This window comes from Camelus ferus, chromosome 12 (genome assembly GCF_009834535.1).
Source record: "Camelus ferus isolate YT-003-E chromosome 12, BCGSAC_Cfer_1.0, whole genome shotgun sequence".
NCBI lineage: Eukaryota > Metazoa > Chordata > Mammalia > Artiodactyla > Camelidae > Camelus > Camelus ferus.
In genome coordinates, this window is record NC_045707.1 from 35,332,315 (window position 1) to 35,356,470 (window position 24,156).

The window sequence follows — 24,156 nt, forward strand, 5'->3', positions numbered from 1 at the left end:
GTTATGTTCATGCTCAGGACCTCAGGAAGTGGCTGAGGGACTAGATTTAGAGACCAAAATTTTCTTGCTGTGTGTCCCCCTCACAGATTGTATGATCTTGGGCAAGCTACTTCCTCAGACCTTCACTTTCCTCTTCTGCAAAGTGGCATCACAATGCTTCACAGGTAATCATATGGATCTTGTGAAGATTAAGTGTCATTATGGATATGAACATTGCCACGTGCAGGAGCACAGCACACAGCAGATGTGCAATCAAGTGTGAACTGAATGTGACTGTGAATCCCCGACCATTCTCACTTTCCTCGGAGTTTAACAGTAATTGAGTAAATTCTGGTATATCCTATGATGCGGGTACTAAAATCATGTAGCAGACAATTATTTATTGACATGAGAAAATGCTCATGATCTATCACTAAATGAGAAGTATTTTATGTCATTTTTGTTTTTGTTTTTTGAAAACTATGCACGTACACACACAAAAATAAGGAAAAGGGGGCTATAAGGATTCTTGCCAAAATGTTAACAATGATTATTTCCAGGTGATGGTGGTGTGGTGTGTGTGTCTGTGTTTGTATGTGATTTTCTGTTTTCTAAACATTCTGCATTAGGAACGAATCCTTTTCCTTTTAGGGAGAAAAAGTAAAAATGAAATTTAAAAAGGAAATTTTGGCAAGTTTTTAGAAGTATTATATGGTGATTCTAAGGGACATAAAGCATGACCACGGAAGAAAAGCAGTAAACGCAGCAGGGAATGTGGAGTGAGCCGGCAGCAGCCAAGGCAGTGTGGAAGGGAGAGGGAAGAAAAGAGGTCAGAGAGAGGACACGCAGTAAGTTGAGGCTAAGACTCAAAAAGAGCCTTATCATCTTCTAAGCATTTGTTGCTTGGACTGCCAGAAAGCCTGTGGGGATACAAGATTGTGTCCCCAGCCAGGCAGGCCACCTGCTGAAGTTCAAATTTCACCAGGGAATTGGGGGTCAGTGGGCTTCTGAGCCCAGTCAGCTTTGAACTGCCTGTGTTTTCTGCCTCAAGTCCAGAGAAAAGGTGATGTACTCGCCTGCTTACATAAAACCTAAAGGATGACCCAGATGGCCTCTGTGTGATTTACAAGGGTTTGGTTTACTTTCTTCCAATAAGCAATAAACCAAAAGCTATCGCCACTAGGTGGCATGCCCCAAATACTATTTCACTTTGAAACTGGCAGAAAAGTTGGTGTGTCAGGGAACCACAGACACCCTATAAGTCAAGAGCATTGTTAGAGGCAACAAAATAAAGACCATTTAAGGTTTTCAGTTTCTCCCTGTTAAAAACAAATAAAAATTATCACTACCACCACAACAAACAATCCTCTCCAGAATAATAAATAAAAAATATTTCTCATGGACACATCTGAGGGTCTCCTTGGAAGACTTCCCTGCTCCGACACTCCCTCATCCCTGTCAGTGACTATAACCAACAACCCCATCCTCTACCAACCAAAATAAATAAATGCCCCACAATACTCAAAAAGTGGAAACAGGTCTCTGGTTTCATCATAGACTGATGTCTAACCATAGCTGTAAGATTAGCATTCCTTGAAGGAGTTCAAGAAAGGTCCCCATGTAAGATCTGTTATAGTTGAGGAAGGACAAGAATATACTCCTTTTGGCCTAACAAGCTTCTCTTTCTGAAAATCAGTGCTACTGTCAGGACCTCTATATTTAGCCAGTGCTATCAGTCATTCACACCTTGCCATGGATTAGTTTTCTCTGCTCTCTGTTCTTCTAAAAGTTACATGCTGTTGGTTATTCTATAAGAACAGGATTTTTGTCAGAAAGCTAAAAAGTAGGATAATTTTGCAGCACATGAAAGGAACACTCAGGACAGGGTGGGACCTTGAACTTGAGGGCTCTACATGTAGCTGCGGAGGCTCACTGAAGTGTTGGCATTTTTGAATGAGAAGAGGAGAGACTAGATGGAGAAATAATTAAAGGGAAGTGCTGAAAGAAAGGGAAGTGGCAAGACACAGTTTGCATAATTTGCAGATTTGCCTAGGACTGTCTGGATTATAAAGCCCCGGAGATGAAATGTGAAGAAATATAAGCAGTTTTGGTATTTTCCAATTATAAAACTCCAACAGGAAATTTCCCCCCTCCAAATTCCCTGTCATGTAAATAAATATATGAGTTGTGACAATAAATGTAAGGACAGATTTTTAAAAAAAAAAAACAAACACACGTGTATATACACATAAATGGGTACTACTCATTTCAAAGTAGGAAATTTAGGAAGCTGATCACTCATTTTAAAGATGCAAACTGTTTTGGGAGTTCCTCTTTTTTAATACATTTTAGCAACTGACACATATCTTTTGAAAAGCCACAGTTCTAATGAAACATCATTCGTTCTGAAGATGGATTTCATTTGTTGATAGAACCAAACATCATTTGAAGCTAAATCTGGCATATAGGAAGGTTGATCAATGAGAATGCTCCCTTTCTGGTCAAAAATGAGCTGTGATTTTGAAGTATTGATTAGAGGTATGTGTTCTGATATCAAGATGGACCCCAATTCCCATTTCACTATTTTATTAGCTTTGTGAATACAAGCAAGTTATGAAACTATTCTGTGCCTCTGTTTCCTCATCTATAAAATGCAGATGTTAATAGTACCTACCGGATAATGTTGCCATGTGATTTAATGAGACAATATATGTAAACTATTTCCATGGTGCTGGTACATACCATTTACTAAATGAATAGTAATTTTTGGTTGTAGTGGCAATAGCAATATTAGATACAGCAGCAGCCACAGTAATATGTGGTTTATGAACTCAGAGCAATTAAAAAAGTACACAGTCTCCCAAAGTAGCAACTTTCGATAACCACACTAATTTGCATGTGTTTCTAATTTTTTTTCATCTTTTTTTGCTTATTAGCCAATTCTTATTTAAACTCAGGTGGCACATTCTTCCCAAAGAGCTCCTTCAGTCAGTGGGGAATATTCAAACAGGCAGTTTCTGCATCAGTGGTTTTAAATTATTGTACCAATACATTAGAATTAAGATGCTCTATTCTGTAGACATATCAAATTGTATGTCTTTTGTTAATTCACAGTAAAGATGTACCAAGCTAATGCAAATCATTTTAAAAACTGCTAAAATAGATCTAGTCAGTCATTGATTAAAATAGATCTAGTCAGTTATAGGTGAAAATAGATCTAGTCAGTCAATCAACGGATTATTATTGACCATGAATCTTGGACTGTATGGGCTGGCCTCTGTGCTAGCCCTCAGAGGTATAGAGTTGACTCAGATAGACATAGCAGACCTGCAGGAAGTTCTTGGATTCTTAAACTGCTTCTAGCTGACGGACACACACACACACACACACACACACACACACACACACGGCATCATTTCTGAAAGAACACTCAAGACACTAGCAATAGTAGTTGCTTCTGGGGAGCAGCCATTTTATATCATTTTGTATTGACTAACCATGTGCTTGCATTCATTACCTTTTCAAAAAGTAAATAGAAACCAATAATTAAAACTTTTAAGCCACGAGATTTAGTAGCTCATATCTATGACTCTGATCCATCTATTCTAACTGTGTGAGATCTTTGCACTTCCCTCTTAATGCAGAAGGAAAATTAAATCGTTCACTGCAATATAGTAGTGCTATTGATCCCCAGCCCATTAATTACTCTAATTTCCCTTGTAAGCACACAATAACAGCTGTGCAATCAGTCAATCCATGTGCTACAGTAACAGCCTGATGAAATGCTTTGCTAAATGACTTTAGTCATGGCCGGGTGCTCAGGATCTCCCCGTGTGGGTGGGTAACCATTCCATAGCAGCCAGCAGGATTTGCAGCCCACACAGCAGAGCCGTCCAGCATCCTCCTCATCCATCAGCAGCATGTCTCCCAGAGGCACTAAGCAATGACCTTCTTCCATAAATGCAGAGGCTCATTTTCTTCTTTGAAGCTCATTGCTATGTGCTTGACTCCAGAGAGCAGGATGTCCTTCAGCTTTAACCTTGCCAAGAATCTGTCAATCAATCTGTCTGCAAACATATATTAGTCATCTCCCACATTTAAGGCACTGTGATGGATGCTTTTAGGGATGCCAAGAAATGTAAGATGTGGTTTCTAACCTATAGGAGTTTATTGTCTAGTTCAAGAGATAGAACATATAACAATTCAAAAGGTAGAATCACAAATGGTAGTGTATTTAAAGTGACTAAGAGGTGAAGGGTGAAAGGGAGCTAACATTTATCACGTGGCTGTACATTGTGTTAGGTGTTTCTCATACGCTTTTCACTTAATCATCCTGCCAGCCCTGCTTTTAACTCCATTTTACAGGCTTAGAGATGAAGAAAGTTGCCTAATACACAGATAGATAATGGCAGCACCCACATTAAAACTTTAGTAAATCTGATTTCAAACCTTCTGACTCCAAAACTTTGCTCTTCTCAGTGTGTATAATACCTCCCTATAGAAAATAAACACTCTAAGAATTCACTGGATTGAGTTATCACTTTGATGGTAGCATAAGACATCGTGAATAGGGTGTGAAATTTGAGGAAGGCTGTAAAGGAGTTAAAAGTCAAGGATGGGTAGAATGTTGTAAGGAGGGAAGAAAGGTATATTTCCATCTGAAGGTAGGGCCAGTACTGTGGTGTAGATATGGAAAAGCCAGAGCTGGTGAGAAGAACACTGGTAGCGCACCCAACCCTGTCACCTGCTCTTCTCAGCACAGGTATACAGCATGGTCCCGAGAGTGTGTAGGTGCTTCTCGGACCAGCCGTTAATGAATAAGTGAGCACTTTTGGGGAAGCGGTCCCCCTGGGCATGCACTTGGAATGGCATGGGCCCAAGCATCACAAAACCTTGTATGTCTCCTTAGGGATTCTTGGTGTCTGTCAGGGAGCCATCATACAAGACCAGCAATATTACTGGACTGTAAGAATGAATATGTTAAAAGAAACAGGTATTTTGGAGTAGAATCCAATATTGACATTATTTTAAAAAAATATAAGGCATTAACACAATGCCTTGCTTGTAGTGGGAGGTACCACAAGCTTTGGGCTCTGGGCAGCTGGGAATAATTGGTTATTCTCCTCTGCCTTTCGGGGTCTCAGGGTAATTTGAGAAGGGCTAGTACAGACAGGACACGGATGTGGCATAGCACGTGAAATTATGGAGGCAAAAGATGAAGGAGAAGGGATCCGTAATGCTCCTCCAGGTTCTCCATGTTCCAGTCTCTCTTGTCATCCGTGCTCTCATGTTGTTTTTATTTCTTGTACTGACTAGTAAATCTCTCATTAGGAACACTCCATGTGTTGCTTTGTCCTGATAGGTCATCTTTGATTTTGTTCTTTGTCTCGCATCCCACATCTGATCCACTGGCAAATCCTGTTGACTCTGCCTTGGAGATGTACCCAGAATCCAACAGTGCCACCACCTCCACTGCCAACGCCTTGACCTAAAGCTCATCTTCACTCCCCTGCATTGTTGCAGTAGCTTCCTCACTGGTCTCCCCGCTTCTGCCCTTGCCCACTGGAGTCTACTCTCAACAGCAGCTGGAGGGATCACATTTTAACCTACATCAGATCATGAGACTACTCTGCCCAAAATCCCCGGTGACATCTTGTCCCACTCAGAGTAAAAGCCCCAAGCCCTCCAGATGGCCTACAAGTCTCTCACAATCCTTTCTGACCACCTCCTGCATTCTCCCTGTCCTCACCATTCCCCAGCCACACTTGCCTCTTTCCTGTCTGAACAAGCCAGGCACCTTCTTCCTCATAATTCTTGAACCTTCGCTTCCTTCTACCTAGGATACCCTTCCTCCAGACATCCACCTGGCATTACCCCACCTGCCTCAGATCTCAGCTCATGTCACTTTTTTTTTGAGGCCTGTCCTAGCCTTACAAAGCCCCAACATGCCCTGCTAGCAACCTGTGACATGCCATGTATTATACTTGTTCATTGTCTACCTTCCTCCACCAAAAGGTCAGTTCCACAAGGCAAGGTTTTTTGTCATCTCATTTACTCCTAGCACCCTGAACAGGGCCTGATACATAGTTGGCAGGCAACAAGCTGAATAATAGCTGAATGAATGAATCTGGTAGTCTTTGGCTCAAAATGTTTTTGTTTGTTTGTTTTCATAAAGCATGGATGAAAGTTAAACTACCTGCCAAGCGGCAAAGAGAAATTGCATTTAAAATTTAAAACAAGTTGCGGAATTTGTGTAGTATAATCTCATTTCAAAGTTATGTACTTGGGTATATATTGTGGAAAGCTGTATGTTAGCAGTTTGATAAACATACTATACATAGGCCATATAACATACTCTTATATAAATTATGTTTGTAATTGCAGGGACAAATCTCTGGAAAATACACATCTAACTATTGGAGAGTAGAAGTGAAGTTTGAGGGAATGAGGAAAGACCAGCTTTTCTTTATACACTTCTCCATTAGTTGAATGGTTTATAAGACATTTATTATTTTATAATTTAAAAAGAGAAACATCTAAAGAAACTGAGTTCCAGTTACTTCTTTTGAAAACTTTACATTTTCATTTTTAACTTCTCACAGAACAGTTCCCTTTGGACTTGATGTGTGTGCTCACTTACATGGTTGTTCTGTCTCAGGAATTCTTTCTTGGCTACTATAGAAAGTATTTCAAGTGTTAGTGCCATCCAGAAAGCAAAGGACTGTGATGCTTTCTTTTTTTCCTTTGGGTTGCATTTTTTAAAAGATTTCCTGTTCTTATTGGCATGGTTATGAAATGAGAGGTATTATATACTGGATTGCCACAATCCCCATTTTTGACCTATCTTTGTGTCCCACACATTCACAAGATTCCTCTCACCTCAGTATCTGCAGTTTCCACACTGAGAACATAACAGCGTGGTGCAATTGTCCTGTGCAATGATGCCGGCCAACCGAAAGATGCCGAGCCCGACTGTCGTTTTACAACACAGAGGGTCTTTCCGCTTCAGCTGGAGAGATGCCCAGAAAGGCTGAGCGGAGGATTCCTAAGATCTCTACACAGAGACCAGTTATAACTGAAATGGCTCCACCCCATCAGCCAGGGTCATAATATGTGGGGCAGTCTGCTTGCATCCCTTTGTTGGTTGTTTAGTTGGGCAATTTGGGCGGTTGTTCACAGGGCAACACGGGCTCCACCACCCATCACATCTGGGCTCTCACTGCCAGGCTTATGAGAGTTACTTCTGCCTCTCAGTGGCCACGCCCTTTCCCAGGCTGGGCCCACAGGAAGTCAGGCCGAGAGGAGAGGAGGCGTTGCGAGTTGTGGGAACCACACAATCTCCCAAACTGCTGACCAAGATCTACTCCACCCCTCACCAGAGAAACTGGCCTGGGGCCAGCTTTTCTCCTCCTCCCCAGCTCTCTTGCCCTGAATGGCTGACCTGGGTGATGTTTACATTCATTTTTTTCATACTTAAGAAGGTTTGGGTATAGGGATCAACTTGCTCACCACTCAGACTGCACACAAGAAGCCTTACATTGAGACACGTTTAACCTCTGAGTCAAGTCTTGCAAATGGGAAGAAAATAGATAGCATTATATATTTTTTTCTTTTTTCTTTTCTTACGGTAACAGTGGTTGCCAAATACTTGGTTTCAGTTGACTGCGGTTGGAGGGAACAGCCATGGTACAGCCTTTCCGAAACATAATTTGACAGCATGTATCAAAAGCCTTAAAGATGTTTATATCCACCAGTAATTCCACTTCAGGGAATTTAACCTAAGGGAACACAAGATGTTCATACACGGATGTTCCTTTGAAGGTTACATCTGTAGGGATGGAATACTGTAAATAATATTTTAGAAGGTTTTTTAAGGGCATGAGGAAAAGCTCTTGATAAATGAAAAAGCCCTATATTTATGTAAAAAATATACATATTCAATGAGAAATATGCATATGTACATACATGTACTATATGTATGAAAGTGTGTGTGTAAAGTGAGTGGAAGCACTTCCTTTCTCTTAAACTACCCTCTATCCTTGGTACCCACCACTGCACCCTCTCCTAGACTTCTTACTGGTGACTGGCTGGTCTCCTTTGCTGCATTCTTCTCCTCTTTCTGACAGATACATTTTGGAGGGCCTCAGGTCCCAGTCCTCAGACTTCCTCTCCATCTTCATTTAACTTCTCTAGACCAGTCCTAGCTCTTTTCCATCCTCTCTATGCTGATGATCCTCAGGTTAAAATCTTCAGTCCAATCCTCTTCCCCGGAGCTTTCACCATATATCCAACTGCCAGCACGAAATCTTTACCGGGGTGTGAAATTTTCTTTCAGACTTCTCATATCCAAAATTGAACTCTTGATTTCCACCACTGTGCCTCCCCCCAACACACCCGTTTCTCTCCCATTGTTCTCCACCCCTGTAATTGGATCATCTTTTCACCAGAAATGGGACTAGAAATCTGGACATCATCCTTTTCATGCCTTCCTTCCTTACATCCAGTCCATCAGCAAGTCCCTTTGCCTCTATGCTCAATCCAACAACCTTTTACCATCTCCACACCAGCATCTCTTCCCTAGACTTCTATAAGAGCCTCCCAATGGGTCTCTCTGCATCGACACTGTCTGCCTACAATCCACTCTCCACACAGCAAGCAGTGATCATTTAAAAAAGAATAGTAAATGAAATCAAAGGCAAGAAATCCATAACCAAAATGTTGAAAGTTACCAAGGAATGATGAGATTATGGACTGTTTTTATTTTCTCTGTCTGCTTCTCTTTTATTTGTCAAGTGTTGCTTTGAAAAAACAAAATCATTTCAGGTTTCAGCCTGAAATGTTAGTAGTTTATCTCCCATGAGTCAGTTCTGGCAGACCAGCACTGAACAAGCTACAGAGCAGTAATGAATGCTCAACTTCCAAATGCAGTATAAGGAGCAATGGAGGAATGTCCTAAATCCAGGTAGCAAATACACAGCACTTGTGATGCCACTTCTCCCTGTGGCACACATATTCAGACATCACTAACTGATTGCTGCTGTTGGCAGCTGAGCTTAGGTGCAGACTCAGAATCCTTCTCAACACAAAATTGACACTTAAGAGGAAATATATGTCATCTGTAGTAAGCATTCTATCTGTAGACTGAGGTGTTAAATTATTCTCCTTCTTAAGTGAATATAATGCACTAAACATTTTCAAACTATTTTTACATCTGAAGTTTTATATATTTTCACAAAACCCCGTAAGTGAGGTAGGGTAGATATTTTTATTCCTTTTTTATATAGAACTGAGGGCCCTTGTGGTTAAAGTCACACAGCAGAGCTCTGGTCTCCTCATGCTTTTCCATGGTTCCCATAAACCTCTGCAGGCTACGAGAGAGGTCAGAACCATTCACCAGACACTGACCACAGCAGAGATCGAGGTGGGGGCCAGGGTTAGCACCAAACCTGAGCAAAGGCTTACTGCAGGTAGTGAGTAATTTGTTACTGTTAATAACTGTAAAAATAAATAGTGGAGAAACAGATGAAGTGAAGTTCACAAATTTCATAACAAAAGCCAGCATCCTCATTAGGGGCAGGGCCCCTAGAAGCCAAACATGTTTGTTGGTTACTATAGCAACCATGACTGGCTGGATATCCTTTTGACCTATTCCGAAGTAGCTTTTTATTCAGGGCTCCCAAGCCTGCAAAGAACAGATTGCTCAACTGGCTTTCGTACCTTTTCACACTTTCTTGTCACCTCTGTAGTCTACACAGGTTCAGTGACCAAGGAAAATAAAGCGTTCACATGACTACCATGAAGTGGAGTACAAATTCCCACTGCTTTTCCATCTGTTGGAAGTAAGCAGCTTATTTCATCAGCCACTAAGCCATTCTGATTGCCATCAGAGACAGTGTGACCTCTGTCCTTGCCAAGCCAATTAATGGAAGTTCCATGATAGAAAGTAAGTGGAGAAGACTCCTATTCCCAAAGGAATAGGCATGGCACTCTAAAATAGAAAAGACTATCAAAAAAGACTACTCTTTTTGCAGTGTGTAGGACCATGGCAACATTGGTGAGTGGAGAAGTATATCTCTTCAGTCTCCCTTCCCCACCACACACACCTCCCATTAACTGCTCCACCTGCCCCCCACCCTCCTAAGGCATCCCCCAAACCTCCACAACCACATACCCAGAGGCCAGATGCTTTATATTTTCCCCTCTTTATGCCTTTTCACTCTAGTTTTAGAATAAAAGGCTGTATCTTTTTGAGCAATATGTAAGTGAGGGGGACCATTCTCTGGTCAAGGACTTTCTTCTTCCTGATATCACAAGAATGACCCTGGTTGTAGATTTGTTCTGCATTTTTCAAGTACAAGGGTTGGATTGGGTGAGAGAAAATGTAGACCACTTGAGTTGTGTTGTCAGCCCCACCTCCTTTAAATCTTCCTTCACCCCTTCCACCTTCCTACCCTAAGACCACCAGCCCCTGGAATCCAAAGCTCTGTCTCAATTAAGGGCAAGAATGTCCTTACCCTGCCCAAGTCACTCCCCCCACTGCTGGCAAATATGCTAAGACCTTCCAGTGTACTGGGTGAGAGTGATTATGCAACAGTGTTTGATATTGTAGAAAGAATGTGGGCTGAAGTCAGAACGCCAGGATCAGAACATAGTACTGGCCCCTTCTGCTTGTTAATTATGTATATGGACTCTGTGTCTAATTTCCTCTGCATGATAATAATGGCTATAAAATGTGATGTACTCATGTGATATTCATATAGCACTATGGTGGAATATCATCAATGCCAATTATAGATGTTAAAGAAGTAAAGTGAGATGAGAAAAACAAAGTGTGGTTTAACTGAATAAAAGAAATAATACAGCAATAAATTGCTTACAGGGTGTGCCTAAGTGCCATGCAACCCAGTAACAATAGTTATCGTATTAAATATGTGCCAGACTAAGTTGTTGGCTGTAAATTTAACTCAATTACAGTAATCGGATTTATGTAGGGCCCTTTGCTCACAATAAAAAGAGAAAGAAGAAAGAAAGAAAGAAAGAAAGAAAGAAGGAAGGAAGGAAGGAAGGAAGGAAGGAAGGAAGGAAGGAAGGAAGGAAAGAAAGAAAGGAAGAAAGAAAGAAAGAAAGAAAGAAAGAAAGAAAGAAAGAAAGAAAGAAAGAAAGAAAGAAAGAAAGAGAGTTGGAGGGAGGGATGGAGGGAGGAAGGGGAAGGAAGAGAGAGAAAGAAAGAAAAGACCCCTCCATCTCCATCCCCACTGCTCCAGAAAGAGGGGAAATGGCATCTCTAATATGCCTCATGTTATAGTCTCCTGAGTCTGCTTGCTGCCCCATGTCCGCTCGCACCTTTTGTCTTAACTCTGTGCTACTCACAGCTTCCAGCTCCCCTGATCCCATGGATTCCTAGGTTTGGGCAAAGGGAAATAGGTCTTTCAGGGACGGCTTACAGAGTGGCTTCCCTGAGTGGAGCTGATAAGTGCAGAATCAGAATGGCGGGGCTTCTCTAGTAGGAAGGGCAAGGCAAATGGGATCCAGGCAAGTGGGTGGTGAGAGGGAAATGGTCAGTGACAGCAGAGCTGCCAGTGGAATAAGCCAAAGCTATGGTCATTTGCTGGGATTGTTGAAGGGAGAGCACCAAAGCCACAGGAGTCAGAGGCCAGAAGGAAGGTATCCCCCACAGAAGGCCACCAGATGACAAGGGCTGGGAGGCAGGGTGGGGGCCCACTCTCTGGAGCCCAGTCTTGTCTCCTGCTCTTACAGGACCTGACTCCTCACAGCAAGATGCAACTAGACCCCAAACAGGCCTGAGAAAAATAAACCAGGCTGGACAAAATTCCATTCCATCAGACCAAAGGGCCAAGTTCAAGGGAAAGCCATGATTCCACTTTCATGTTAAGACCACAAAATATAAAAGATGTTCCCCCAAGTTGGCAAGTCTGTGTCAGATTTAGTATCATCTTCAAAATGGCAGCTGTGGACCCTACTTCAGGAGGGAGATTTCTCCTTTGGGTCAACCACTAGAGAGACTAGATGTCAAAACATAAGGAAATATAATAATGGGGGGAGTATAGTTTTATGTTTATTGCCTGGTGATTATAGGATCCCAAAACAGCAGGCTCAGAAGGAGTCTGGTCCTCCACACCCAACAGGAGAATATGGGTTACAGGGTGAGGACAAATCTGTGCAAGAACTCACCATGTGAATTACCCCCATCCCACCCCTCCCTACCACACACAAATATTTTAGTTATACTCTGCCAATGCAGGGAGGCATATCCCAGTGTCGTGTCAAAGCAAAGCTTTCAGTGACTTTCCATTGCCCTTGGAGTGAATTCCAAACCCCTGACCAGAGCCTACAAGGTGTGGTATGATAGGGGCTTTGCCTGCCAGCCAGATGTCATCATTTGGTGTTACTGTCCCCCTTGTTCATGCTGACTTAGCCACTCTGGGCTGGGCTGTTCTCTGTCCCTTTTCCCTGCCTTGGAACCTCTGCATCTGTGGTTTCCTCTGCCTGGACCTCTGACACCACCTGCCATCACCAACAGCTCTTTCTCATCCTCAGGCCCCAGTTTCACACATACCTCCCAAGAAGGCCTTCCACTTGTGAAGGCCTCCAGCAAATACTTACTGAGAAACTGCAGTGGGCCAGGCTCAGCAGTGACCTGCAAAGCCCCTATCCTCCTGGAGCTTACATTCAAGTTGGGGGAGACAGATAGTCAACAAATAAACCAGGAAATGTTATACGTACTCTGTCAGGTATGGTAGGTGCTGTGGAGAAAAGAAAGTACAATTAGGGGTTAAGGGGGACAGAAGTGGGGGTAGGGATTATCCTAACTGCAGATCTTTTCTGATATTCTCTCTCTGGTCCTTTGTCTGCTTCCTTTATAATGCCCATCACACTGGGTAACTTTTTTTTTTTTTAATGGAGGTACTGGGGATTGAACCCATGACCTCATGCCTGCTAAGCACGTGCTCTACCACTGAGTTACTCCCCACTTCAACACTCGGTAGCTTTTAATGTATGAGTTTGCTTGCTGTTTTTAATCTCTCTTCTCCACTAGAATACAAACTCTGTGAAGGCAAGAACTACTGCTGCCTTATTTTCCATGTATCCCAGCACTTATGGTTGGTGTAGTAGGTGCTTGATAAATTTGTTATATAATTGGATAAAGGAAGCGAGGGAGGGAAGTAAAGAGTAGGAACTAGAGGGAAAAGTAAAGGAATCTGAGAGCCAGGAAAAGAACAAGGTGAGTGGAAGGTGGTCTCAGTGGACATTGCCCTCAGGTGGACATTAGCTTATTCATGAGTGTGTGTGTGTGTGTGTGTGTGTGTGTGTGTGTGTGTGTTGATGACAGGGTGGGGAATGAGGGTAGCTGTTGCCCAGGTCCATTTAAAGGGCTTGAAATAGAATAAACGGAGCAAACTTAAAGTGATGTCACTCCCCAAAGACGAGGAAATAGATGCTCAGAGTGACTGTACAGCCTAGTGGGGTGAGAACTGGGAAAGACTGACCTCGAAAAACGGAACTGAGACACTGCCCTTGGAAGACAGTGAGGAGAGGGGCAAATGTTGTCCTTGTGTCCTTGGTGCTGCCTTTGGGAAGTGCATATTCTTTGAAAGTTTTTAATGGTTGAAAAGGAAGTGACTTTGGTGAGGGTGAATGAAATGAATGCTCACATAAATTGTTGGTGGCAATATAAATTAAAAAATAACACTTTGCAAAGGCAATTAAGCAACATGTATTGAGAACTTTAAGTACTTAATGACCTTAATGTTTTACTTTGGATGTTTTTACGGAAATAATTCAAAATATGAAAAATGCTTTATATCCAAAAACAAGCAAAGATACTTATAGCAAAATTATTAGCAAATTGTAACAGACAAAACAATCTTGAATGTCCAATAATAGAAGATAAATTAATCGGAGTACATCTACCTGATGGAATAGTATACAGGTATTAAAAACGAAGTTTATGAAGAGTGGGTGAAGTTGAAAATACTTCATAAAATGTTAAGTTAAGAAAGTAGGATTACTGGTATACATAAAACAGATAAACAAATTTATACTGTATAGCACAGGGAAATATATTCAGTATCTTGTAGCTCATGGTGAAAAAGAATATGAAAATGAATATATGTATATTCATATATGACTGAAGAATTGTGCTGTACACCAGAAATTGACACAACATTGTAAATTGACTATAACTCAATAAAAAAAGGAAAAAAAAGTAAGATTAAAATCTTTATATGATATGGCCCCTAACATAAAATTTACATAATTATGGAAAATGGAAAACACAGTATAATTAAAGCAAAGGTTAAGGGGGGAAATTTCTAAGAGTGTAAACAATAATTCAATTTAAATTCACTTCAACAAATATTTATTGAGCTGTGTGACATGAACTAGGCCCTGGGCTGTGCACTAAGGATAAAGACATGCCCCCACAGAGAAGATACTGTGTGATGAGCCATATGTTGGGAGAAATTTTGTGGGGTTTTGAAGTGCCCAGGAGGACCTCCAAACTTGGATTTAGTAGGGAAGTCGGGGAGGGCAGTCAGGGAAGGCGTTTTAAGGGAAAGTGATATCTAAATTCTGAATTGGAGAGAGAAGAGGCAATGAAAACAGGCAAGGGAACAGAGGAAAAGGACTAAGGAAGGTTGAGAGAGTTTGAAGCAGAGTGAAAAGCTTGTGGAAAAGACCAGAAGCAGCAAGAGAAGGTGCAGCTTATTTAAAGAATTGAAGGAAATTCCATTTGGCACAAGTGTAACATGATAGGGCTTGGAGGATAGGAAGCTGAAGAGACAAGCAGAGCCAGTGCTGTTGAGTAGTTTGGACATTGAGAGCAACAGGAAGCCTTTGAAGTGTTTTAAGGTCTGTGTTTTAGAAAGATCTCTCCCTGGCCCTGTAACTAGATTGAAGGGGGGTGGGGGAGGGCAGGTTTAAAAGCTTTTTCCATAATCTAGAAGAAAGAGAAGGATGAATTTGTATTGTGGTAGGAGGATTATGGGTAATTTTTTCACTTTGTATTTTTCTGCCATTTCCAATTTTTACTTAATGAGCATGTGTTATTTTTATAATGGGAAAAATAAGATGTTTTAAAGAAGATGAACTTTATAGTATTCTGCCTGAAAGTCCCTCTGAGCCTTTGGGACTATCTGCTAAGCCCAGGGCCTGTGTCTGTTCAAGAATCCACACCCACATGCTGACCCATAATGCCCTGGGAACCACCCACAGTCTCTACACTGAGAGGGTGGAATTTTCCATAGTCAACAGACTCAAGGTAGATTTGGCAGGAGAAAGGAAAGAAAGGCTTCCATCTCATACATAAAACCCAAGCGTTCATTCATTCACAAATATTGAGTTCCTATGATGTGTGTCCAGCACTGTTTGAGGTACTGAGGATACAGAACTGAACAAAATGACAAAGTTCTGGTTGTACATTCTAGGAGCAAGACAGATGGCTTACTAATTGTGTTCCCCATTTGATGGAGGAAGAGCCCTGTGCCCCACTGCTACTTATTAACAAAAATGGTTTAGGAAATTTCGAGAAGTAATTGCAGGCCTGCTGATTCACATCCATGCCTGATATGGCACCTGGTCACAGAGACCTGTGCTGCCACAGTGTTTGGGACTGAATTGAATGACAGTGCTTTCAGTACCAATTTCACATGCATGTATGTATCTTTTACACATGTAACTCATTTCTCTGCACCTCACCAGCCTGTGGGTACAAAAGAGGTTACAATATCAATAAAATTCACATTTTATTAGTGTGTTCTCCTGACCATATAAGGAGGGACCTTGCCAGTCATTTCCCCCATGCATATATTTGGGAGCATCCAAGGGCATCTCATGGGTATTCACAAACAGGCTTTTTACATTCTTGCACCCCAGCCTCATCAGTCATGTCTGCTACACAAGCAAGACCTGGAGCTCTCACCCTCAGAGCCAAACTCCTTATAATCTTTTTCTTTCTCCTATAAAGATCTAAAAGACTGCTTTGCCTCCCTTCACCCTGTGGTGTAGTGACTTATATGGCCATTTCATCTTCCACAGATTAAGCTCTCCATGACAGGTGCCAGACGTCGTAACTCCAGCAGCACCACACAAATTCTATTCTGTAACAGACACTTAGGTAATTACTGAATCAAGTAGGTTCCCAGGGGACTATTTACAAAGGCCATTTTCCTTTGACCCCAATAGAGTGGGCCCCAAGTAGTAGAGAATTCTCATCCAGTCTATTATATTCCTTAGGGACAAGCCACAGAGGCTGGGATTCCTTGGCTCAGCTGGAGGGCTCCCCAGTCTTTCTGTGACTCCAGCAAAAGTGGAAAGAATTTCCTCCGAGTCCCTGCTGGCATGTATTATGGTATTGTCAGGATGTTTTCCAAAAAGGAGCAATGACCTACCCAGGGCTGATACCCATTCTGATTGATCAGGGCCTTATCCCTGGCCTTCCCCGCACATCGCCAGGGTCCAGTGTCCCTGAACTCCCTATGAATTCTCCATTGCCTTTACATACCCTCTTCCCTCCATCAGGCAGACCTGTATTCATCCTTTGAAATTCAGCTGAAGCATCACTTCCTGTGTGGAATCCCTCTGACTTCCCCTCATGGTAGAGTGAATATTCCTTCCTCTACCTTCCCTCCAGCACTCTGCATATGCTCTCATCCAGCACTTATTCTAGGCTGAAATTGCTTTTTGTTTCCATCTCCCCCACTTAAATGAGCTTACATTTCACTTATCTTAGCAGATCCAGCAAAGCACATTGCCTGGCAGGAGAAGTAGCCTCTCAGTAAATGTTTTTTGAATGAATTAGTGGACATAACCCTTGCAAATGTTTTCCAAAAAACAAAGCAAGGAAATCCCCTGAGCCCTCAAAATTAGAGTTCTTATTATTTTGTTATCTAAATCATGTCTTGCATTTTAAATTTAAAAATAATAATGGCTAAGATTTATTGAGAACTTGCAAGGTATATTATCATGTTAAAATCCAAAGCAACCATCTGAAGTAGAGATTATTATTATCTTGTTTTACAGCTGAAGAAATGGAAACTGAGAGAGATTAAGAAGTGTGTTCAGATTCACACAGCTGGTAAGTGGGAGTCTGTTTGGTTTGAGAGCCTGCTTTCTCAGCTACCACACTTTCCACACAGCCTTTCTAATATGAATTACAGAATAAGCATTTCCTATATCATTAAATTATATTTAATGTCTTTATTATATTAAGGACAAGTATCTACAGATGACTGTAGGATCTTGCTACTCAAAGTGTAGTGTGCTGACCTAGTGATTTGTTAGAAATGCACATCTCAGGTCGTACCCCAGACCTACTGGATCACAGTCTGCATTTTAACAAGATCCATACTGATGTGTATGCACATTAAAGATTGAGAAACACTGGTTTGGACCAGGAGTCAACAAACAACAGCCCATGGGCCAAACCCAGCCCATCCCCTGTTTTTCTACAGTCCATGAGCTAAGAATGGTTTTTACATTTCTAATGGTTTAAATTTTTTTCTAAGTAAGAATACTACTTTATGACATGTTAAAATTGTATGAAATTCACATTTCAATGTCCATAAATAAAGTTTAATTGAAACACATTTTCTGTTACTTACCGCCTATGGTGGTTTTTACGCTACAATGGCTGGTGGACTTGAGTAGTTACAACAGACTGTATGGCTCACAAAGATATTTGCTATCTGGTTCTTCACAGACAAAGTTTGCCAATTCCTTCCCAACTCTATCCCATATTCACTGCCACAGCTTATAATGGGAGTAGGAAAAAGGGCAGCCACCCCTTGGGAAGACTAAGGAGGAAAGAGTGTCCCTAGGGAGAGCCAGAGTTCAGCTGAGGCCAGGGGGCTGCAGGAATTGATGAAAGGGGATTATCATGGAGTAGACATCCAGAGGAAGAGGGAATGGGGCTGAGTGTGTGGTGTGGTAAGACAGAGGTGGTTAGGGAGAGGAAGCACAGAGCAATGAGAAGACCAGACCAGAGTATAGAACATAGATGATGGGGAAGGGGAGAACTCCTCAAAGGTTCATGGGAAGGCTGGCCAAAGCCAAGGATGAAAGGGAAGGTGGAGTTCTCAGTCTCAAATTTCCCCACTGAGCACAACTGCAGTTCTCTGGGGACTGCTGCAAGTTGAAGGGTCGAGTGGTGTCTCAGTTGTTGAAATTGGCAGGCTTTTCCTGAGGTTTTCTCTGAACTGTGAGGGTGAAAAGGTATTCTCCTCTTTAAGAAGAAATTATAAACCTGATGTTTACAGGGATGAAATTAATTAGCTTTCTGCACCTTTACCTTGAGATGGAATAAAGTAAGGAGCTTGTTACATACGCAGACTCTCTAACCCACCATAAAGAGCCTCATTCAGTGGGAATATGTATTTTAACAGATGACTTAATGCTTTGAGAAATATTGCTTCAGTGAATGAAAGAACTCAGCTTCTGGAAGGAGTCAGCTTGAACAGGTCATGCTTCTGAAAGTGATCATTTATATGGGTGAGAGATTGTTTTCTGATTTCTGATGGCAAGAGGACAGGAAGAGGCAGCAGCATTAGAGAGGAATTGATGGGCTCTATCTGCTAATACCAAGAAGTAGGGGAGGTTGCAGGGGAGAAGCTGCAGGCATCTGGGAAACTCAAAGAAAGGCGTTAGCTAGAAGAAGGCCTTGGAGGAGCTTGGGGACTGGAGGTAACTGTTCTAATCCAGATGATAGCACCTAGTGAGATTCAGAGCACACGATGCCAGAGAGCAGAAATACCTGCCTCTCCCTAATGACATGGGGATCTCAAGTGATACTTGGCAAACTAGGGTGTTCGGGCCTCAGGGTTAACCATAGGCAGGTGGCAGATCTAATATGTATTTATGTTGTTTTCTGAACTTTAGAAAATTTCACCCCTAGTCCCACTGTTCCCATGGTCTTTCATTACTGTTCCCTGTATATTTATTTTCTCAGGTGCTAGATGGAGGCTCAGTGCCAATTAAATTGTGACCCTCGTCCCTGAGGAATTTCTGATACCAGGGTAGATATGCAGTGGCAGCTTATTTTTCACAAGTTACAAAAAGAAAAATGTAAGATAACATGAACAAAGGCATAATTTCATACATCAATAATTCAGTTTCCTAAAAAAAGATGGGTAGGGAAAAGAAGGACAAGATGGGAAATTAGTGCTTTTTAAAATCTTCTTTGGAGCTGCCATGCAAAAGCAGTCATCTTCTCTCATTTTCTGTGTTTCTACTCATTGAAGGAAACCATGCTGGAAACAACCACATTTGAAGCACAGCATGAAACATCTGTCCTGTTTTGGCTTCTTTTTGAGATGTTGGTTCAGCTTTTGCAGGCAGCACCTTGCTGTCTTGAGACAAAGAACATTCCCAGGCTCCTTAAGCTATTATGTAGGGTTGCTATTAGGAACTGAGTGCACTTAAACAGACTCTCAGCCCACCCAGGAATATAGGTCTGACCCTTCAGGATAGTAAGTCATGGAGTCAGATCCAAGAAAGGCCGACACTCCCTGCCCAGTTATTTTTTAACCCCAGAGGCTGCTTCTGCATATGATATCACTTATGTAACTTCTCTTGCAAGGACCCCTCCACTGCCCCAACCCAGCCTCCACACCCGTCCCACCCCATAAGCATCAGCATAATGACACATATGCTTCTCCACCCAGCTGTGAATTTGCCAACAGTTTAAGGATGTGGATGTTGAGTAAATAAACACACAAAAATGAAATTGGCTTTTGTGCAACTAGCTTTCAGGAGTTACATTTTGTTCCTTTAGTTTTAAATTTTCAGTGCAATGGGATAAGAAAATTGCCCAAACTACATTGCAAAGCTGATTAGGAATTTCCATCACTAGAAGCAGCATTATGTTACTTTGGGATAAAATATTTTTTAATTTATACTGCAGCTTCCATGTAAGGATATGAATATTAATCTAGAACAATCCTACTGGTTCCTATATACTGGATTTGTAAATGAGTTTATGATAAAAATCATGTATTAAAACTTTTAAATAAATTCTAACAATAATTAGTGACTGTTCATTCTAAAATGTGAGAACTAACTAATGGGATTTCGCTTCAAAGAATCTGGCCTATTAAATATGACATTAAATATTCATCTATTAAAAAAGCTGCAAATGTCAGTGAAAGAACAAAGCTGTCAAATGCTAGGAGCATTTCATTAAGAAAACAGCCTGAAACACTGATGGGATTTTGATGAAGATGGGGACTCAGACAAGCTTTACTTGCTGGTGAGGTAGCTATCGATACTGTTTTTATTACCAAAATGCCAAAAGAGCAGAAAACAGCAATATGCTAACCTGAACTGAAATTTTTCCTTTTCTACATTTCTGTTAGCCCAGTCCTGTTGTAAATAAGACCTTTATATAACTAAATTAGCATCAACTTCAATGGAAAATTGTGACATCAGTACTATAGTTTATTAGATTACCATGGCCAGGGTCAGAGGAATAGAATAGATGATCAGCACATCTAGTAATAAAAGCATCATTTTAGCAATTTTGTTTAATCTTCTGTGCTGCTAAGTGTTTCAGGTAGGGATGCTTTTGGCTGCAGGTAACAGAACATCCAAATAACAGCAGTACTAAAAATAGAGTGTTCCAGTTGCTGTGTAACAAACCAAAATTTAGTGGCTTAAAATAACATTTATTTTGCTCATGAATCTGCAATTTAGGAAGGGCTGGGGAGATGGGCAGCTTGTTTGCTCTTCTTGGCATCAGCTAGGGAAGCTTGAAGACTGGGGGCTGGAATCCTTTGAAGGCTGGTTCACTCACATGTTTGTCAGTTTTTGACAGGAAGACTGAGAGTTGGGGTCTGGGACAGCTGGGGCTCCTCAGGCATCCCTGTCTCTGTGTGGTCGCTTACAGGGATTCTCCAGTACGGCAGCTTCAGTGTATACTGACTTCTGATATGTCAACTCAAGGCTCCCAAGTAGCACATGAGAGAGGGGTTGATAATAAGGCAGAAACTGTATCACCTTTTATGACTTGTGGAGTCATGCATTATTACTCCTACTGCATTCTGTTTACTGGAAGTAAGTCATTTAGGCTGGCCTATATTCAAGAGAAGAGGAATTAGACCACATCTTTTGATAGGAGGAGTGTCAAAGAATTTGTAGCCATGTCTTAAAACCACCACGTAGGAATTTATTTTTCCTATGTAATGTCTATAGGGAAGCAGTTCTTTATAATGTGGGGCTCCCTGATGTGATAAAAACCAAGGTTTCTTCTTCAACCAAGGTTGTTAATTGTCTCAAAGTTGCAAGATGACTGCTGTAAATCCAGACATTGTAACCATGTTTAAGACCAAAAAAAAAAAAAAGTGGATGGAGTAGTGCCAGCAGCTTCTGGCTCCTTTTATCAGGAGATAAAAGACCCTTCCCAAAAACCCTCCTCAACAGAATTCTACTTGTGCCCCCTTGGCTGGAACTGCCATGCTTCGGGGAAGGTTAGCATAGTGACTTTTAAGCCTCTCCATTCTCTATTGTAGGGGTAGGCAAGGGTGGAGAGATCTGAAAATGGGCATTGGGTCAGCCAAGCCAGGCTTCTGCCCTCCGTAACAGACCCATGAAATAATGAGTAGGAGGAGTTTCAAAGAGCTTCTTCTCTTCCCTCAGCCAGTTACCAATGAAATTACCTGAAAATGGTTAGCAGAGGTAAAAATGCATCAGCTAATGAATGGGATTGTTTTCATATATATATTTGCAAATAGGATTGAAAGCTAGATATTGAATTAAATGAACTGTTTATATAGGAAGCAGAATTGATTACCGCAGGAACGTTTGTCAACAAGATAGGACAAAGAAGAGAGACCACTAACTTTTGATAAAATGTTAAAGCTGCCTCACACATTACCTTGGGTTCAGAGCCCAGGACTAAAAATAATATGGAGGCAGGGCAAAAAGGAACTATTACCTTAATAACCCTAACCCAAATTTTATATCTTACTTTATAGAACATTCTTTTTTTTTTTTCCTTTCTTTCTTTCTTTTTTTTTTTTTTTTTTTTTTTTGGCCTCTGTTGTTTACTAGTGAATAGAAACAGGAAAAATACTGTGAGTTGGTGGATTTTTATCTAACCTATCTGCAACAATTATTGGAATTTAAGCTTTAAAGTTTTATAACATTTAGCTAAAGAGAGAAAACAAAACTCCTTTCTTTCCTCCCTTCAAGGACAGAGTCCCCCTGGTCTATTGTCTCATGCTATGGTCTCACACAAGACTAAAGAAGTCACACTACAGCAGATTTTCTGGACCCCTCACTTATACGAGCATTAGCACATGATGCCAACAATAGCTGAGACTGAAGAATGAGACCACTGAATTTACTGACTCAGATGTCCAGAGCTCTTTCCCAGGTAAATTAACAGACATTTGTGGAAACACAAGTGCTTAAGGACGAGAGCTGAATGTGAAGAAAGAATTTGGCCACAGTGAGAATCCCAGTAAATCCTAGGCTACAACTTGCAGTGAATAGAATGAAATAAATGAGTGGTTAATTCTCAAAAAAAAAAAAAAAAAAAAGTGGAGAATAAGAAACCTTTTCCTTTATAATGAAAGAATTCAGACTTAAGGAAGTTAAATAATTTATCCAAAGGGACATGCCACATATGAAACAAACAAACAAAAAAGCCCAGGCATTTGGAAGTATTCCTATTTATAGTTTAATTTGGAATAGAAAGTCATGCAGGTCTTTATTCTAAACAATAACTAACTTGATCTAACACAAAATAGACACCTCTTAAACAAAATTATAAAACATATTATGGGAGTTACCAACCCTTTTTTATAATTTATAAGCTAATAGTTCATTCTCAATATTTTTATCATCTGCAAAATTTAATTAAGAAGCAAAGAATAGGCTTATAGAGATCACGACCCCACATATTTCTTACTCATATTTCAAATTATGATCCTATCATGCTGAATCTTGATCCTCATAGAGTACAACAAAATAATATATTTGAACGTTTCCCTATAAAAAAAGTGCCAATTTAAAGACAGACTGTCAGCTACTTCAGATACTCCCAAGCCACAAAGCAAAATTCTAAAGTGCAGAAACTATCATAAACTTATAACTCTCCAAAGGAACTATCAACTTTTAGGCCCAAGATAACTGTTTGATTCACAGTCACAAAATTTCATTGAATATTCAACATCTCTCATAAACACATATATATTTTTCATGTATAAAAATATTTTTGAGATCAAATATTCCCCACACTCATTTCTTAACTAGAAATTCCCATTAGGTTTTGAAAGAAAAGATTTTTTAGATATTACTCAATTAGGTGACAAGATTAATAGTCCCCATTAAACACTAATATATTTTTTATTCTGCAAAGACTAACACAGGTGTAAAACAGGGTTGGCCACCCCTGGAACATACACCTAAGACAACAAGCAAGCTGATGGTAATTTGTTACAGGAGCTATTGTCCTTTCCATGTCTCCCTTTCCACTGCCAGTTTCACTAGAAATGAAATTCAAAAGCAAATGCTTCTATTTTCTATATTGTGTCCAACATCCTCAGTGCTAGTAGTTTTCAGATATGTGTGAGACAAACACACACACTGAGTTTAGATCAACAAGCACTTATCAAGTGTCCACGACCAGATGCCATGCCAGTGTTGTAGATACAGTGGCAAAAGGGGCAGCTTCTGGCTATCTTAATTCAGACCTAAGGTCATCATTTGCTAGCTGCATAGCCTCAGGCAAGTTCCTCAGTCTTTCTAAGCCCTAACTTCTTTAACTGCAAAGTGAGGATACTAGAAATATCTACCTCATGAAAGTTTTACAACTATTAAATAAGATAATTCATATACAGAGCCTGGTACCTCATGAGTGCAGTAAATTTTGCTGTCATCTCCATCATGACTGTCATCATCACAGCATGTTCTCTCAGTCTTTATTTCCCCATCTGGGGAAAAAGACACATAATCAGATTGTTTTTATTTTTTGTGTGTGCTGTGGTAAGTGGAACTCAGAACTTTTCAACCAAGCATTCAAAGAAGGTCCCTGAGCTAAGAGTTGAAAGATGAGTAGATTTAGCCAGATGAAGAAAGGTGTTCCAGAGGGAAGAGCTTGAGCCAGGAGCATGTTGTGTACAGGAACTGGATGTGGTCTGTTGTGATTAGACAGGAAGTTCA

General features: G+C 40.9%; 1 long non-coding RNA gene across 5 annotated transcripts in view; it reads left to right on the forward strand.

The window, feature by feature from the left end:
- The window catches only part of LOC116667670, a 191,677-nt gene that overhangs the window by 21,826 nt on the left and 145,695 nt on the right, over window positions 1-24,156 (forward strand). For 4 of the 5 annotated variants that reach the window (XR_004324631.1, XR_004324632.1, XR_004324634.1 and 1 more), the window contains exon 3: window positions 17,020-17,074. This is a non-coding gene — a long non-coding RNA (uncharacterized LOC116667670). Of the gene's footprint in view, window positions 1-17,019; window positions 17,075-22,182; window positions 22,367-24,156 lie in introns of all 5 variants that reach the window. The other variant, XR_004324633.1, reaches the window with a different exon arrangement.